Genomic DNA, 18627 nt, shown 5'->3' with positions numbered 1-18627 from the left:
CATAGAATTCAAATCCATCATATGACTGTTTTACATGCCAAAGATATGGGTAGAATACTAGGATTGCACTGCTACCTAGAAGAAGCTCTCTACGGAGGATCTTGGAGGGATTTTTTGCCCTACTCGCTAATGTTATATTAAATAGATATTAATAGACCATGTAATTAACCTATTTTCATGGTATAAGATCTAGAGCACGTTAATATAAATAAATATATATAAAAGAAGTGTTGTCTATGAACGTGAGCCGTCTTAGCTCAGTGGTAGAGCGCGTGGCTTTTAACCACGTGGTCGTGGGTTCGATCCCCACAGACGGCGCCCATACATTTTATTTTTTAACTAAAAAATAATAAATATAAAAGAACAAAATGCAAAATTGTTTACTTCCACCAAAAAAAAAAAAAAAAAAAAAAAGGAAGAAAAGAAGAATACTTTTACATAGTTTTTCATAAATATTTGTAATAAATTATCAATGATTTCATTAAGCTGTGCCTAAATCATCAAATGTTATAAATTTGTATTTGTGCGCTAAAAAGTGGGGCGGGAGTTTCATCATACCACAAAAACTAAATTCTAATATTTTAATAGAATACGAATTTATAATTTAATTTTTAACTTATCATGTCATTTATCAAATTTATTTAAAAAATATTACTTTATGTAATTAAGAAAGTTAACGCAATGACTTTTATTTAACATGATGGGTTTAATGCAATTTTCTTTTTCAGAAATGATAGTGAATGATAATTTGAATATATTTTTTTTTTTGTAGGTATATCAACTATATTTGATATTTTACAAATATGGTAAAAACATCATATCTAAATTTATAATTATTTTTATTACATATTTGCTCCAAACAGTTAATTAAGAGAGAGAAAGATAGAAAGAGAGAAATGGCGACTGACATGGTGACCAGACGTGCAGTGGTTGATGGAGGTAAGTATTGGGAAGATGGAGCTGTGATCTGTGACAAATAGTGTGAAATTGGTGAAAGACAGATGTTAGGAGAAGAAATAGAAATACGACGATCGACAATCGTCGATCGATGATCGGACGTGTAGCAGTTGACAGAGGTCGAGCGGTGAGTGACGATAGTTGATGTGGAGTAGTGCTGGTTGTTTGAAAAGAGATGATGGGAGGGGGTCGGTTTTTTTTTTTTAAGACGAATAAGTTCATTTTTTTTTAATTCTAAGTGTATCAAGGGGCATGTGTATCAAAGGGCATCAAGTGCATCAAGTGTACATCAATAGCGTATCAAGAGGTATCTAGTGTAAGTGTATAAGATGTATCAAGTGTGTATCAAGTATAACAGGTGTATCAATACATTTTGTTTATATTTTCTATTTTAAATCGTGGGTTGAGTATGTTTTTTTGTTATTTTTACATAATTAAAAGGTTTGGATTACAAGTCTAATATTAATAGCTTATTTTGCTTATTTTACAACTAGCCCTTTCTTTCATGTACATATATAGAAAACAACCCATAACATTATTATATATAACTAAAATCAATTTATATCTCTAAAATTTAATTTTATCAATTAGAACTTCAAACTAAAAAAAAAAATTTGTTCTTGTCTATTTTTTTTCCATAAAGGACTGAAATTTAAAATATCTCCCTTTTTGTTAAGTAAAATTTTTATTATTTATATGACTAAAATACAAATGTTTCTATTTTTTAAAAGTAAAATTACATGAAAGAATTTGAGAAGTAACAAAGATAAGGGTCAAAATATAAATTTGAAAATAATTTTCTTTTAATATATTAGAAAGTGGGAGATTCAAACTATAAATAGACTTAAATTATTTCAAAAGTGATTTTTATTTTTAAAAAAATGAAAATAATGAATTTAGTTGTTATTGTTAATTTTTAAAACTTATTTTTTATTTATTAACATTTTTATTTTAAAATTTGAAAACTAATTTGGAATGAAAGCAGAGAAAATAATATTTGTCAATTACAATATAATTCTTTTTAATACGGTTTTTTTTTATAAAAAAAATGTAGAGTATTGAGATCCTAAAATAAACTAAAGGAGGTACAAACGTGGATGGGACGTTGCAAAATTTAAAGAAAGCCCTCCATTGTAAATCAAATATCAACTCTCTCTTAACTCATACCCAACTGGTGGTGATGATGTGGACGTGTCAGCCAGGACTCTGAAATCGAAATTTCATTATTATTTTTTGTTTTCTTTTTCTGCCCTCTCCCTCTCATTTTTTCTTTTTTTAATAAAATTGCGTGAAATTGCTAGTGGGCTATGGCCCACTTGGAGAGAGAAAGAAGTGAGCCCCCAGGCCCAACAATACCCACTTTTATGGGCCCACAAATTTCTACATCCTAACATATAACCGCATATCATTTGACAATAACTCTACCAATCAATAGACAATGACATTTTATTATACTTAAAAATATTTTCTAACAGTTTTATCTTTTAAAATAATTACTCTTTTAAATATTTTCTTGATTATTAAAATTAAAAAAGTTAAATTACAAATCTAATCGCTATAGTTTAGAGGAAATTAGAAGTTAATCCTTATAATTGGATAGCACATCGTAAATAGCTTCATTATCACCTTAATTTTTTTTTTTTCCTTTTTTATTTCGGGTTTAAAATTATACCTACTGCGCACTCACAAGGGAAAGTAAAGGGATTGTTTGGGACGCTAAGATAATATAGGATGTGAGGAATTCTAATGTCTAGAGAGTTCTGATGCTTGGAGAGTTCTGATCGAGTATGATCGAGTACGTTCAAGCACTGAGATGATATACGATACACTGAAGTAAAATGACGACGAGATACGAAACACATTCCGAACATGGGCCCACAAATAATTAAAATTAGTGAGATAGGATAATGGGCTTTCAAATAGGATATGAGGATATATCATCTCATGTTGGACTCTCGTTCAGCCCCAAATATATATATATAGGAAAAAAAAAAAAGTTGATGGGGGAGAGGGTTATATATGGTAGAGTGGTCCTTTAGAAAGTTTGCAGCCAGTGTCCAGTGATAGCGTAGTCATTTCATTTTTTTAAAAAAAAAAAGTTAGTCAAGATCTGAAAATTTCAGCTGCTAGCTCTTGAAATGATGTGTGGTAAATTTCTTGGTAAAGAAACTGGCCTGGCCATGTTTTTCCACAGCTTTCTTGAACTTCTTCCTTTAAAATTTCTTCATCAGCTCAATTGTAATTCTACTCTGAAGAAAAAAACTTTGAAGCTCAAGAAAGCTGTGGGAAATTATGACACTTTCAGGCTCTTCTTTCTTCTCAATTCCCAACCACCTTACCCTAATTTCTTCCTCCAGGTATTACAATTTTAATTTTCCTTCAATTGTTTACAATTCTTTCTTTGTTTTCTGCATTATAAAGAAGGAAGTTGAGAAATAATTGTTCAATCTCAACTGCAATTGATTATTATTATTGTTATTTTGTAACTTTCGTTTAGGTACCACTGTTAGGAAAAATACCTTATAATCTATATTGAATAGATTAGCCTTAGAATTATTCATGCTAAATTGTCATGAATAAATAATATACGGAATTTGATTGAGATTGATGATAGCTTTAAGATGATAATAGCTTTAAGAGACTATTGTCTTCCTGAACCAAAACTCTAAATGCTCTTAGTGGGATCTCTCTGATTCAAGAAAGACTGAATGCATATTGTTTTGGTATATTGAGAACCATAGTCCTAAGATCTCTTTATATACTAGTCAATTAGGCTTTCCATTAAATTCTAATTAACTAGGAATGAGCTTCTACCCATTAAATTCACACTCAATTAGGAATCTAGAGCGTTAATTACATAGATCACATAATAGAGCTCAAACTAATAAAATAATCCAATGTGATGAAATACTAACCCACATACATAGCTGATACGAGCGCAAGCACACACATCGAGTAATAATATAGTTAAAACGACATAAGAGGCCGAGTATCGTCCTCAGGGAACCAAATTTATTAATCTTTTAGCAATTCAAAGATTGTTCCAATTTTATTTAAGGGACTAACTTTGATGGAAAACAAATTAAACTAATCTAAGAAAGCAATAAAAGTGATCAGATATGAAGATTATCAAACTAGAAACGTTTTAGGAAAATAGATTTCATCAAAGGCATCATTAAACACACTTGCTTGATTCTTGAAATAATTAACACAACACCTAGATCTATAAGTCTTTAATCCGAATGGAATCTTTTGAAAGCAATCTTTTCTCATGCAAACATAAATGATAAATAATTTCTTGAAACTAAATTAAGAAGCTCGACAGTAAGACTCTTCATCAACAATATTTATCATTATCTGACTACTTGTGTGTCAAACGATAGTCTAACATGCATAACCTAATCTAAAGCCTACTCGCCAAAATAAGATTTAAATCATAGGTTCATTCAAACATTGATCAAATATTAAATAACATTAAAATGGTCATGCTAGAAAGCGTAAATACAAATCATCACTCAAGAAGCAAAGTGTTCAACAATTAATCTAGGAATCCATCTACCCCTAAAACTATGAGAAATTTAGCCTAACATGAATTCCATAAACAGAATCATATCAAGAATACCAAAATACATAAATTAATTCAAGAAAACAAAAGGAAAAAAGTTATCTGACTTCCAATCGCGTTTCAGTGATGAATTTGGCCTTGATCACTCCAGCATCATGAAGAATCCATACTCTGGTCTAAACCCTCTCTTTAGACCTAAAAAATTCCAAATTTCGATGTGGAGATTGGCCAAAAACCTTGGTTAAATAGGCAAGATTTTCCAAAAGTGCACATTTTTTCCAAAAAGGATAGGCGGACCTTTCCATGACATACAAACAATGATAGACGATAGTCAGAGACTTTTAATGACGCGCAAATATGACGAACACAAAAAACTCAGAAAATGCGCTGAGGATAGCGCCGTGGTGCTATGCTCGGTGCTGCCCTCTTTTTCCACATCTTTATGTTTTTCCTCCATCTTTTCTTCTCTTCTTTCGATGCTTGGCTTTTGAGTTCATTGGGTTTATTTAAGTCCTTTTTTCTACTCATTTTTACATTTAATCTCTATCCCAAACATAACCCTGAAAACACTTACAAACACCATCAAATCTAAAAAGAATCACGTAAAAACTATCATAAATCATGGGCAAATAACACATATTTTAGGTGCATTTCACCATCCCAAACTTAGAATTTTGCTAGTCTTGAGTAAAAAATAGAATAAAACCAAAGAAAAGATTCTCAATATACATGCAATTGATTCATGCCTCAATAGTAAGAATAACATGGTAGATCCATAAGTAGAAATATTCAAGCACATCTTTTGTTAAAATTTTAAGGTCAAATCTTTTCATCCCTCATGTGTGTATTGCAAATCACATTCAATTCAAAATTCAGAAACTGACTTTAGAATTAATAGAGTTTCATAAGTTTTCCCCCTACTTTAGTATCATGCACCAATCATCAAGCATCAGAACATTCAAGAAGGCAATATATCAACTAAGGTACCTTAAATAACTCAATAAAGGGATCCTTAAACTTGTATTCTTTTACCTAAGGGCACTAGCTTTCACGCATTCACTATAGGGACTCGTATCTAGTCAATTCTCAGACCTCTTAACTGGTAATAACAAAAGCAGCTCTTCTTACCCTTACCCATGCATACACAATACAAGTTTATATTTTTCTTCAACTCTTTCTTTTAATGATATTTTGTTATTCCACTCAATTTTTTGTGCACATTTTTTTTTCATTAGGCAAATATAATCTTTTATAATATCACGAACTATCATGCAAGACAACTCTCTAACTGGTGAGGCTTTTCAAGGTGATAAACAAATTGACTCAAAATAACTCATCATTCAGTTAAAGGTACTACAATAAAGTAACTACGTGCTCAAAATATGGGAGACTCCAAGAGGGACTTGATTAGATCATAACTCAAGAGTATGCTATCTTATTTTCACATTATATAATCTAACATACATATTCCAAGTACATCATTGGCAATCATCATCAAAAGCATACATATATACTTTCTCAACATCATATCTGCTAAAAAAGAAAAAGAAAGAAAGAAAGAAAGATTACTCAAAATTTCATATCATTAAATTAACATGCATAACATCGATAATTTCCTAATTTAACATGCATAGTAGGATAAAAACAACTCAAACAAAAAAAAAATACGCAGTACACCTCCCACCCCAAACTTAGAATGATGCATTGTCCCTAATGCATTAAAAAGAATAGAACAGTCACTCAAAGTAAGTGATACAAGCTTGGGAGTGTGGGGGAGTCCACCACAATAGGTTGACGGAATAGTACTATGTGTTGCTCAAGAGCTCCTATACGTGAGACTAGAAACATATTAGAACTATCATAACATATTAGAACTATCATGGAAGCCAACCTAAAAAAAAACTAAAAATAAAAGAAATAATTAAAACAACATAAAGAAATAAATAAAAAAAATCTTGGGTTGCCTTCCAAGAAGCGCTAGGTTTAATGTCTCAAGTTAGACGACAAGGGGGATTCTTTATCAAGGTACATAAAAATTCTCCCATTTTTCAGGGCCCTTCTTGCTTGAATCAATGTAACCTACTAAGTTAAGTAGGCTTTCCTTTTTCTCATGAGCACCTGATAGTAAAGAAATATTTTTGTTATGTTTCATATATAGAAAATGAAAAGAAGAAGACTCAAAATTAGAAAAATATTGACAAGGCTCATGATATGTAAGGAAAGAATAAACAAATATAGGAGGATTTTCTAGGGATTAAAGAATTTGTCTGTTCAACCTCAAACTTTATCTCCTGAATATCTTCCTCAACATTAAGCAAAAATTCTTCCTCATTCTCACAAACCAATTCCTTGGTTGACTCTACTTGACAAGTTTCAAACCGGAGAGAAGGTTCAATAATGAGAGGACTCTCTAGAGATGGAAAATAAGGTTTTTCATCCTTTACCTTAATCTCTTGGCCATCCTTAAAAAAGTAAAGCACAATTTATCTCTAAATCTCACGAAACTCATCTTCAAATGCCTCACCACCCTCTAATTCATTCTCATTCTCACAATACACCACCCTAAAGCTCACTGCCTTGGTGGGATTGGAAGGATTGTCCTCACTTAGGGCTCTAATTGATCAGAATAGGTTGACTACTCACACGGTTTAGGGTAACCTCATTCTTTACCACTAGGGCTTCCGCTTGAGCTTCTATGTTCTTTACAATTAAGTTGTCTAAATTCCCTTGTAGCTCACTCATAACCTTCACACTTCTCTCCCAATCTAAGATGTAGTCTTGCATCATCTTGACTAAGGAAGGGTTTGCCTTTAATGGGGTTAGATTGTAACAATCATACTTATAGGAGGGATAACTCAATGAGTAAGGATTAGGATTGAAGGGTGGTAGTCGTGGTAATGTTGGACCTAAGTTAGGTTGAAAACCCTCATAAGCCCACTAAAAAAATATAATAAGATATGATATGCAAACACCACAATCCATCAACCAAGGAAAGCCTAAAAACAAAAAACAAGAAAATTAAAAAAATTAAACAAAAATCAAACACAAATCAAGAAGAAATAAAAAAAAATTAAACTAATGTACACCTTAAATTAAGATTAGTTGAATCTCTTATATATTAAAAGAAAATTAAAAGTCAGTTCCCTAGCAACGGTGCCAAAAACTTGACACAAGCGCAAGCGTACATGTCGAGTAATAATATAGTGAAAACGAATAAAAGATTGAGTATCATCATCAATGCATCAGATTGATTAATCTTTTAGAAATTCAGAGATTATTCCAATTTTATTTAGGAGATGGACTTCAATGGAAAACAAATTAAACTATGTAAGAAAGAAATAAGTGATCAAATATGAAGATTATCAAACTAGAAATGTTTTAGGAAAATAGATTTCATCAAAGGCATCATTAAACAAAATTGCTTGATTCTTGAAGTAATTAACACAACACCTAGATCTACAAGTCTTTAATTCGAATTGAATCTTCTGGAAGCAATATTTTCTCATGCAAACATGAACGATAACTAATTTCTTGAAACCGAATTAAGAAGCTTGACATTAAGTCTCTTCATCAACAAGCTCTATCGTTATTGACTACTTCCTGTGTGCCAAATGATAGTCTAACATGCATGATCTAATCTAAAGCCTACTCGCTAAAGCAAGATTTAAATCATGGAATCATTCAAACATTGAAAAAAAATTAAAAATGGTCATGCTAGAAAGAGTAAATATAAACCATCACTCAAGAAGCAAAGTGTTCAACAATTAACCTAGGAATTCGTCTACCTCTAACACTATGAGAAATTTAGCCTAACATGGTTTCCATAGACAAAATCACATTAAGAATACCAAAATACAGAAATTAATTCAAGAAAAAAAAGGGAAAAAGAGCTTTTCGGCTTTCAATCGCGTTCTAGTGATGAATTTGGCCTTCAAACGACTTCCGAATGATTTTCTATCACTCCAGCATCATGAAGAATCCATACTCTGATCTACACACTCTCTTTAGGCCTCAAAAACTCCAAATTTTGATGTGGAGGTTTGCCAAAAACACTAGGTTAAATAGGCAATATTTTCAAAAGTGCAAATTTTTTCTAGAAAGGAAATTGGACCTTTTCATGACACACAAATAATGACGAATGATAGTCAAAAGCAGCACAAAATATGACAAGACGGCAGAAATCTGCTCATAAACTTATTGAAAAAATGCACCGAAGGTAGTGCCTGATGGAATGTACATACATACAGTGGAAGTAATCAGAATCAATAAGCACTCTAATTAAACTTAATTTGAATTTCAAAAGCATGCTAAATCAAAATTTTATAAAAGAGGGTTTCAAGAACTTATACCTTTGAAGAAATCCACTAAATCCAAGCTACTTTCCATGAATTTGAACTTCAAATCAAGAATGGACCATCAACATATCTTCTCTACTATTCTCCAACCTGGATTTGAGTGGTGGAACTCAAATTGAGATCAATTAGATGAGGGAAGCAAGAGGGTTTTGGAGAGAAAACTAGAATTTCTGAAATTCAAGTGCTTCTTCAATTTCAAAATAGAAGTATTTATGTATCTAATACATGCAAGCACTAAGTCATAATGCTGATTGACATTTCAATTAGCCTTTTGCTAATGGGCTAGGTGTTGGATTTAGAAATAATCCACTTCAATTGCTCAAAATGTGGATTTTTCCACTAACTCAAACCAATTTCCAATTTTAATTGATTTTTCTTAAAACTCAATTAAGAACCATTTTAATTTAATTAAATTAAAAAATTTCAATTTAATTAAATTAAACAAAATTCAATTTCAAAATTTATTTTCTTAATTTGAAATTGATTTATTTAAATTAATTAAACAAATTTAATTAATTAATTAAATAATAATTTAATAACAAATATTAAATTAATTAAACACCTAATTCATACATGAATCCTATTCATGTAATTAATATTTAAATCAATATTTAAATATTTTAAACTCTCTAATTAAGTTTAATTTCAACAAAATTAAACGTTAATTAACATAATTATCCAAACCTTAAATTGAAATTGAACAATTTAAATTCAAATCCTGATTTGAAATTTGTACACTTTAAATTGAATTCCCAAATTGAATCTGAACACTTTAAATTCAATCAATATATTAATCCAAGGTGTCAAGATTTACGAGCTAGTAGAGAGACCTTATGGACCTACAGATCACGAGCTCCAATGATTTGAGGTTAATTGACTAAGCTCTTTTAAACTAAATTAATCAATATTCGTTAACTACCGAGACACACCACTATAGTTCGATAGTTGCACTCTCCTCACTGTAGATATATTTCTGTCCACTTGATTTAACCATAATCAGTGAGTTGACCTTTCATAGATTGTTCGCAATATCGACTGGGTCAAATGCTGTTTTACCCCCGAAATTACATCTTGCTCCTTAAGTCCCGCTAATCCTCTAATGAACAATGGTTTGCAATTCAATCACTAAATCGAGTCCCTTTCGAGCCAGTGTGAGGGTAGGGGCCCTTGTTCAAGACCTGGATTTAGTACTTAAAAGAACAATATTTTCACTATCCTTAAATCGGATAGGTGCGAATTTCGTCTTGCACCCTATGTCCCCAACTATCTACCTAGTCTTACCCCTGAAATGGGGGGCTTATTGAGCCGATGCTATTGAGCCAACCCTCACCTTTACAAATTTAAGAATAATCTCGAATTAACAGAAGTTTATAGTTAGCTCAGGATTGAGGTCGAGTTACCTAGGCCATCGATTTGAAATAGTTAGTCTTAAACAGTAAACAATGTTATAAAGTAAGAGTGACTTATTTCTTGGTCCGATCTTATGTAAACTCATTACATAGGACGCCTTCACTCCTTATGTCGCTACATGAACGAATCTGGATCACTTCATTTGTAGCACTTTACAACAAATTGAACTACAGAGTGGGCCGCATCCGATATTATTACCAGAATAAGGCACCCAACCTTATCCATATACTATAAACCGGCTATTTACTCTAACTTGATCCATTTTTATGTCGCCACATAAAGTTCAAGAATTCATATAATAGCCATGAATATTAGTTTATTGGATTTAGTCTTAACAAGTTCAATTTACATATTCAACAACAGTATTATTGAATAAATATCAATAACATCTTTATTGATGATAGAAAATGTTTAACCTAATAGTGCTGTGACACTATGCTCGTTGTTGCCCTACTTTTTACATCTTTATGTTTTCTTCCATCTTTTCTTCCCTTTTTTCGATGCCTGTCTCGAGTTTGACCTCATTGGGCTTATTTAGTTTTTTTTTTTAATCATTTTGACATGTAATCTCTATCCCAAACATAACCCTGAAAATACTAGCAAGCACTATCAAATCTAAAAAGAATAATGTAAAAACTATCATAAATCAATGGCAAATAACACACATTTTAGGTGTGTTTCAATAGCCCATACTTTAATTATACATGTTAAAATAAAACGCGTCTAACAATCTCCCACTTGGACTACGTTTTTATACTTGATGTAATTAAATCACATAAACCTTAAGCATGGAATATTATTTAAATAATAAAATTTCCCTTTAGTTCAATCTGGTCAATCTCCTGTATCAGCATGGAATCAAGACAGCTTTTGTCACTACCCTGATAACTAAACCTTTCTTGATCACCTGTACCCTTACATTCAATGACATAGATCAAGTATGGATGGATAACATGACAATTATATGCAAAGTGATTTATATCACGCCTGTTTTCAATTGTCCCAAATTCCATGATGAGATCATTCTTTAAATACAATTACAAAATCTGCATGCATGATAAACAACTTTAGATTATAAACATAAATCATCAACTTTATTCTATATAGAAAATGAATAAATAAGGTCAAAGAACATCCTTAATAAAAAACTCCTACTAAACCATGGGTCAGAAAAGTGACTAACACCCATGTGAGTAATGTGCTCATGAAAAACTTTAGATGGTAAACCTTTAGTCAATGAATCTGCCGCCATAGAGATTATTCCAATATGTTCTATCAAAATTTGGTCATTCTGAATCTTTGTTTCACAACTAGAAACTTGACGTCTAAATGCTTTGACTTTATATTGCTTTTATTGTTATTGGAATACATCATTACCAACTTATTCTCACAAAATAATTTTAGTGGTCTTTCTATGCTAATCACTATTCGTAATCTACTAAAAAAATTTCACAACCATATTCCATAATTAGACGCCTCATAACATGCTATAAACTTAGCATCCATGGTAGAAGAAACCATTAGTGTTTGTTTAACACTTTTTCAGGATACAAATTCTGAAGCCAACATGAAGATATAGCCTGAAGAGGATCGCAAAATGTCTTGGAATCCGACATAATCGGAATCAGAAACCTAATGATCTCCAAAACTTCTGATCTCCAATAAGTGAGCATATAATCTTTTGTTATCTTCAAATACCTCATAACCTATTTGTCTGTTTTCCAATGATCCATCCCTGGGTTACTCAATATCTTCCTGATGCTCTAACTATGAACACAATATCTGGACGCATATAATAGACTTCCAACAGGTGAAGCATAGGCAACCTTCTGCATCTCCTTTGTCTCGAGTACGGTCTTGGGGCATTGACCTAAATGAAATTCATTACCTTTACCGATAGAGATATCTCCTAGTGCATAATCTTTCATGCCAAATCTACTCAAAATCTTTTCAATATAGTTCTTTTGTGGCAATCTCAAAATACTTTGAGAAAATCACGTAGTATTTCAATTCCTAATACAAAAGAAGTATCAACAAGATCTTTCATCTCAAAATTCTTTTTGAGAAACCTCTTAATGTCATGCAATAAGCCCAATCATTACTTGTTATGAGTATGCCATCGACATACAATACTAGAAAAATTTATTTACACCCACTAAACTCGTGATATACACAATTTTCCACTATATTCACCTTAAAACCAAATGAGGTAATTACTTCATGGAATTTGTGATACCATTGACAAGAGGCTTGCTTGAGACCGTGGATGGATTTTTTCAATTTGCACACTATAGACTTTGAATTACGTTGGCCGTTTTCCCTTCTGAAGATGATTGATATTTGAGAATGATTGTGGAAAATTGAATGATCTATTTCTTAGCATGAAGATGATGGTATGCGTCGGATAGATGATAAATCAATATTCAAGCACGCTTTGCCAGTTGCATACAAGTTTTCTTATGTTAGACATAAGTATAAATCTAACTTAAGTATCCTGGTAAGCCCAGGGTTGAACGCAGGGAATCTAGTGTAGACTAACGCAAGATGGTTTACTAATCTGTTTGCAGTGGTTTACCAATTAACGGTATCTGTCGGATATGTACACTAAACTATTTAACACTCATATAAGAGAAAGTAGAAGTTCATATAAAGAGGAAGAAGGTACATGGATGAATGGGTCATGCGTTCGAGGGTATGCGTTGATTCCTTAGTTATAAAAACGAGCCTATGTAAGCACAGTAAAATGAAGTGTTGCTCGTAAAGATGCTTGGTAGAATCTAAGTGTATGTGTGCAATGCAATTAGAATCTGTTCTCTAGTTTGTGCTTAACATCTCTTGATGTAACTGCCACATTTATCTTATCTCTAAGATGCATGCGTTAGTCAAAATGAACAGACAAGTGACATGATGAGTTCCATATACTTACTCTCTCGAGTAACTAAGTGCTTTTACTTCAATCGACTGATCAGGTGGATTCAACCAATATCCTTTATGCAAATATTAAGTAAGTAAACTTCACACACACAAAAAACTTTGTAATTCAACAGATGGGAATGTGGAAATGGTTGAAATGGAGATTGAATTGAAGAAGTATGTTTCGTTACATAGAATCTCAGTTCAATCAAGTAAGAAGATGAATGAAAATGCTAAGTAAAGGAAAAGAGTTAAGTCGTAGGGTACAATCTTTTGTTCCCTTTGACTCGTTTTTGTGCATGCTGTTGACAACAACATAGAAGGGATGAAGAAGATCTCTCTCTTGAGCTTTTTTTCAGCAGCACTTCGTTACCAACGGTGGGAAACGGTAATCGTTCCTCCTATTTTTTCTTGCAATTGACAGAGATGAAGAATCTACAAATTTTCTAAGTGTTTAAGTGTCTAACTCTCTAACTAACTCACTAACTCTTTTGTAGGCAGCTTCTCCTTATATAGGCAATCAACTCAGTCACTTGGTGATGTGACTACATTAAACTCCATACGAGTTAGCCGCATGCATTCTGCTTCGTTCAGATGCTACCTGTCAATTGTCCATGCTTGCAAGTTGTGATTTTACGTTAATTACACGAGCCAAATGTATCTACCATGCGTTGGATAAGTTAGACATATGCTCCTTGTGTTGGCTTTGTCTGCAACACTTAGTAAATTCTCCTGATTCATGCATTAAAATGTGTTAGTGATGCAATTTCTACTTAAAGGATACTATTCATGAGTTTATCACATATATTCATTTCCATTGGTTTTTACTTTATTGTGAATGCGTTTACATCATATTAATCCTAATTATTCCAGCTTTGAAAGAACAATAACTTGTATTTCTACAAGTTATCAAATTACCAGACACCAAATTTTGGTTGCATCATATAAATCATCTCATCAATGTTTCCATTGAGAAACATAGTTTTTACATCCATTTGATGTAACGCTAAATCAAAGTGGGCTAACTGCCATGATTTTCCTAAAAGAGTCTTTCAATGATACCAGAGAGAAAGTTTCTTTATAATCAATGCCTTAGTTTTGAGTAAAACCCTTTGCAATAGGACAAGCTTTATAATTTTAAATATTGCCTTGTGAATCCCTTTTGGTTTTAAATATCCATTTACAACCTATGGGTTTCACTCTTGATGGCAATTCGACAAGTTTTCAAATGTCATTGTCTTTCATGGATTTATTTCCTTTTCCATAGCATTTATCCACTTTTGAGAGTTAGAACTTTGTAGTGCTTGTTGGAAGTTGATCGGGCCATCTTTCATTACACCTATATCATCCTGATATTCTTGAAGAAGCACAATATAATAATTTAGAATTACACTTCGTTTCTCTTTAATGGATCTTCTTAGTGGCATTTCTTGAGATTGTTGAGTTTAAACTTCAGGTTCAATAATGGGGACTACAATGTTATCTTGTTCTATAATTGGTTCAATAATGAAGTAAGGAATTAGAACCCGAACATCATTTATAGCCACATTAGGAAAACAAACTAATTTCTCTTTAAATACAACTTTCCTTGTGTTATCTTCCCCTCTAAACTCAATATCCTCAAAGAATCTGGCATTTTCTATCTCAAACAATGATCTAGAAGTGGGATCATAAATCTTGAAACCCCGAGAGCGCTTAAGATACCTAACAAAATAGCAACTAATAGTTCTTGTATGGCCTAGCCTCAGCTAGACAACCCTAGATGTGGAGATGCCACAATTCATAAGGTGTTTTAGCTACTAGTTTGCTTGGTACTTGAAACACGCCTAAAATGTGTGTTATTTGCCCTTGATTTAGGATAGTTTTAACATAATTCTTGTTAGATTTGATGATGTTTTCTAGTGTTTTTAGGGTTACGTTTCGGATAGAGATTAAATGTCAAAATGAGTAAAAAAAAAAAAAAGGACCTAAATAAGCCCAATGAAGTCAACCATAAGCCAAGCATAAAAAATAGTGGAAAAAAACATGGAAGAAAACATGAGGATGTGGAAAAAAGGGGGGCAACATTGAGCAAGGCACTGCAACACTATCCTCACGCATTTTGATGAGAGGTTTATATGCAAATTTCTGTCGCCCATCATCTTTTGTGCGCCATTAAAAGCCTCTAACTACCTTCCATCATTTTTTGTGCATCATGGAAATGTCCAACTTTCCTTTTTTGAAAAAATCTTGCCTATTCAACCTAGGATTTTTTTTCGGCCTCCATATCAAAATTTATAGTTCTTGAGGCCTAGAGAGAGGGTTTAGAGTAGAGTATGGATTCTTCATGATGCTAGAGTGATCAAAGATTGTTCAAAGGCTAAATTCATCATGGAAACGTGATTAGAAGCCAAATAACTCTTCTTTCCCTTTTGCATTCATGAATTAACTTTTGTATTTATGCATTCTTGATTAGAAGCCAAATAACTCTTCTTTCCCTTTCCCTCTTATGAGTATGATTGTTACAATCCAACCCCATTAGAGGTGAAGCCTTCCTTACTCAAGATGATGCAAGACTACATCTTAGATTGTGAGAGGAGTGTAAGGGTTATAAGTGAGCTGCAAGGGAATCTAGACAAATGAACTGTGAAGAGTATAGAAGCTAAAGCAGAAGTCTTAGTGGTAAAGAATGAGGCTTCCCTAAACTGTACAAGTAGTCAACCTAGTCTGATGGTTGAACCAATTAGAGCCTTAAGTAAGGGCAATACTTCCAATCCCACCAAGGTAGGGAGTCTTAGGGTTGTATATTGTGAGGATGAGGATGAGGATGAGTTAGAGGGAGGTGAGAAATTTTAAAGATAAGGTTTGTGAGATTTAGAGAGAAATTATGCTTTATTTTCTTAAGGATGGCCAAGAGATTAAGGTAAAGGATGAAAAACCTTGTTTGTCATCTCTAGAGAGTCCTCCCGTTATCGAACCTTCTCTCCTGTTTGAACCCCTTCAAGTAGAGTCAACCAAGGAGTTGGTTTGTGAGAATGAGGAAGAATTTTTGCTTCATGTTGAGGAAGATATTCAAGAGATAAAGTTTGCGGTTGAAAAACTAAATTATTTATCCTTTGAAAATCCTCCTATTTTTGTTGATTCTTTCATTACATATCACGAGCCTTGTCAATATTTTTCTGATTTTTCTGATTTTGAGTCTTTTTCTTTTCACTTTCCATATATGAAAAATAAAAAAAAATATTTTTCTGTTGTTAGAAGCCCAGGAAAAGAGGGAAAGCCTACTAGCCTTAGTAAGTTACATTGATTTGAACAAGAAATGCTATGAAAAATGGGAGAATTTTTATGTAACTTGATAAGAATCTCTTTTCATCTAGCTTAAGACGTTAAACCTAGCGCCTTCTTGAGAGGAAACCCAAGTTTTATTGGTTCATGTTATTTTAATAATTTCTTTTATTGTATTTTCTTAGGTTGGCTTCCATGAGAGTCCTAATAATTTTCTAGTCTCTCTTACATGAGCCGATTAGTAACACAAAGTACTCTTGCTACCAACCTATTTTGATGGACTCCCGCACATTCCCAGGCTTGTACCAATTATTTTGTGTGACTGTTATATTCTTTTTCATGTATTGGGGATAATGCATCATTCTAAGTTTGGGGTGGGAGGCATACTACATACTTTTGTATAAGAGTTGTTTTTATCTTGGGATGCATGTTAATTAGGAAATTATCGATGTTATTCATGTTAATTTAATGAGCAAAAAATTGGAGTAATTTTTTCGATTTCTTTTAGTAGATATGATGTTGAGAAAGTTTATATGTATGCTTTTGATGATAATTGTCTATGATGTACTTTGAATATGCACGTTAGATAATTTACTGGGAAAATAGAAATAGCATATTCTTGAATTATGATTTATTTAAGTCCCCTTTGGAGTCTATTTTATTTTTAACATGTAGTCACTGTAATTCATAACCTTTAACTAAATAATGAGTTAATTTGAGTTAATCTAGTTGTCATCTCGAAAGGCCTCATCAGTTAGAGAGTTGTGTTGCATGATAGTTTGTAATGTGATACTATGAAAAAAGAAAAGATTGTATTCGCCTATTGAAAAAAAAATGATTGTGCACAAAAGAAAAAGTGGAAGAACATAATATCATTCAAAGAAAAAGTTAAGAAAAATATAAACTTTTAATGTAACGACCCGACCCATTAGGACTTAAGTTAGGCCGCTACTAAATACATGCATGCATGGAACTCAAAATGACACTCGGTTATGGCAAAATAAATGCTAATTAAATAAGGTAGGTTCAAAAGACTTTCATTAAATTCAAATACTAAATCAATAGTAGGATACCCATAAATCATAAAGGATAATAAATAAATCTGAAAAACGATTCTTAAAAGTAAGTTTTAAACATCAAAACTAAAAATTAAGAGAAACATGAAAAGAACTTTAAATCTCATAAGCGGAAGCGTAAAAACTAGTCCCAATGGCTCAATCACGAATTCCACTTGTCCATCGCCGATGCATCTCTACCCTTATCTGAAACAACAACATGAGAAAAAATGAGTATAAAATACTCAGTTAAGTAACCCCACTACTGGGGTCAGGCTGGGTATCTATGTCCTCTAGATACTCACCTCTGGTGAAACGTATAACTGCTCTAGTCCTCATGGGACACATATGCACATGAAACAAGAAGAAGACTGAGTCCTATCCTACTGTAGTTAAGTATGCCCACTACCTCTAGTGAATCCCGAAGGAGACAAAAACTGGTGAATCCCGAAAGGAACAAAAACTGGTGAATCCCGAAGGAAACACAAACTGGTGAATCTCGAAGGAAACACAAAATCTAATGGGCATCTAACTAATTAGTAAGGACATTTGCACAGTCTCAACATCATAATCATCACTGAACGAATCTATGACATACATATAAACCTCAACATCATGGCTTTACAACATACACATATACCTTAACATCATGGTTCTACAACATACATGTATACCTCAACATCATTAGATCAAATACAACTATGGAAGCACATACCATCTCATGCTAGCATTCAAGTGTCTATGTGCATAAATAAATAATTCGGATCTCGTAACAAAACATACTTTAATCATGTTATACTATCAATCTTTCATGCTTTCATTCTGCCATAACCTTCATTTAACATGCTAGCATACATCTAATGTCTGGCATGTGGGCAGTTCTAGTAGTAAGATTACTTACCTTGATATTAGGTCGAACCAAAAAACAATTGAATCTTTGTGAAATTCTTGAATCCTTAATCAAGCCCAAACATAAACCAAGCTTTAAAATTAATAGTTAAGGCCAAATTCCAAACACCCAAATATTACAAAATATTTCCAGATAACCTTACCTAAGGTGTGGTCCAATTCGAATTCACCTTCAAAACTTCCAATTTTAAGCCCAAAG

The 18627-nt window shown here is 32.5% G+C and overlaps 1 non-coding gene across 1 annotated transcript; it reads left to right on the top strand.

Annotated features, from left to right (window-relative positions):
• Positions 1-246: 246 nt before the first annotated feature.
• On the top strand, positions 247-318 carry TRNAK-UUU. The gene has a single exon. It is a non-coding gene; the product is annotated as a tRNA-Lys (tRNA).
• Positions 319-18627: the final 18309 nt, after the last annotated feature.

The sequence above is a fragment of the Benincasa hispida genome, chromosome 2 (genome assembly GCF_009727055.1).
Source record: "Benincasa hispida cultivar B227 chromosome 2, ASM972705v1, whole genome shotgun sequence".
NCBI lineage: Eukaryota > Viridiplantae > Streptophyta > Magnoliopsida > Cucurbitales > Cucurbitaceae > Benincasa > Benincasa hispida.
Note: the sequence above shows the minus strand (reverse complement) of the source record. Positions and strands in the feature narration are given on the sequence as shown.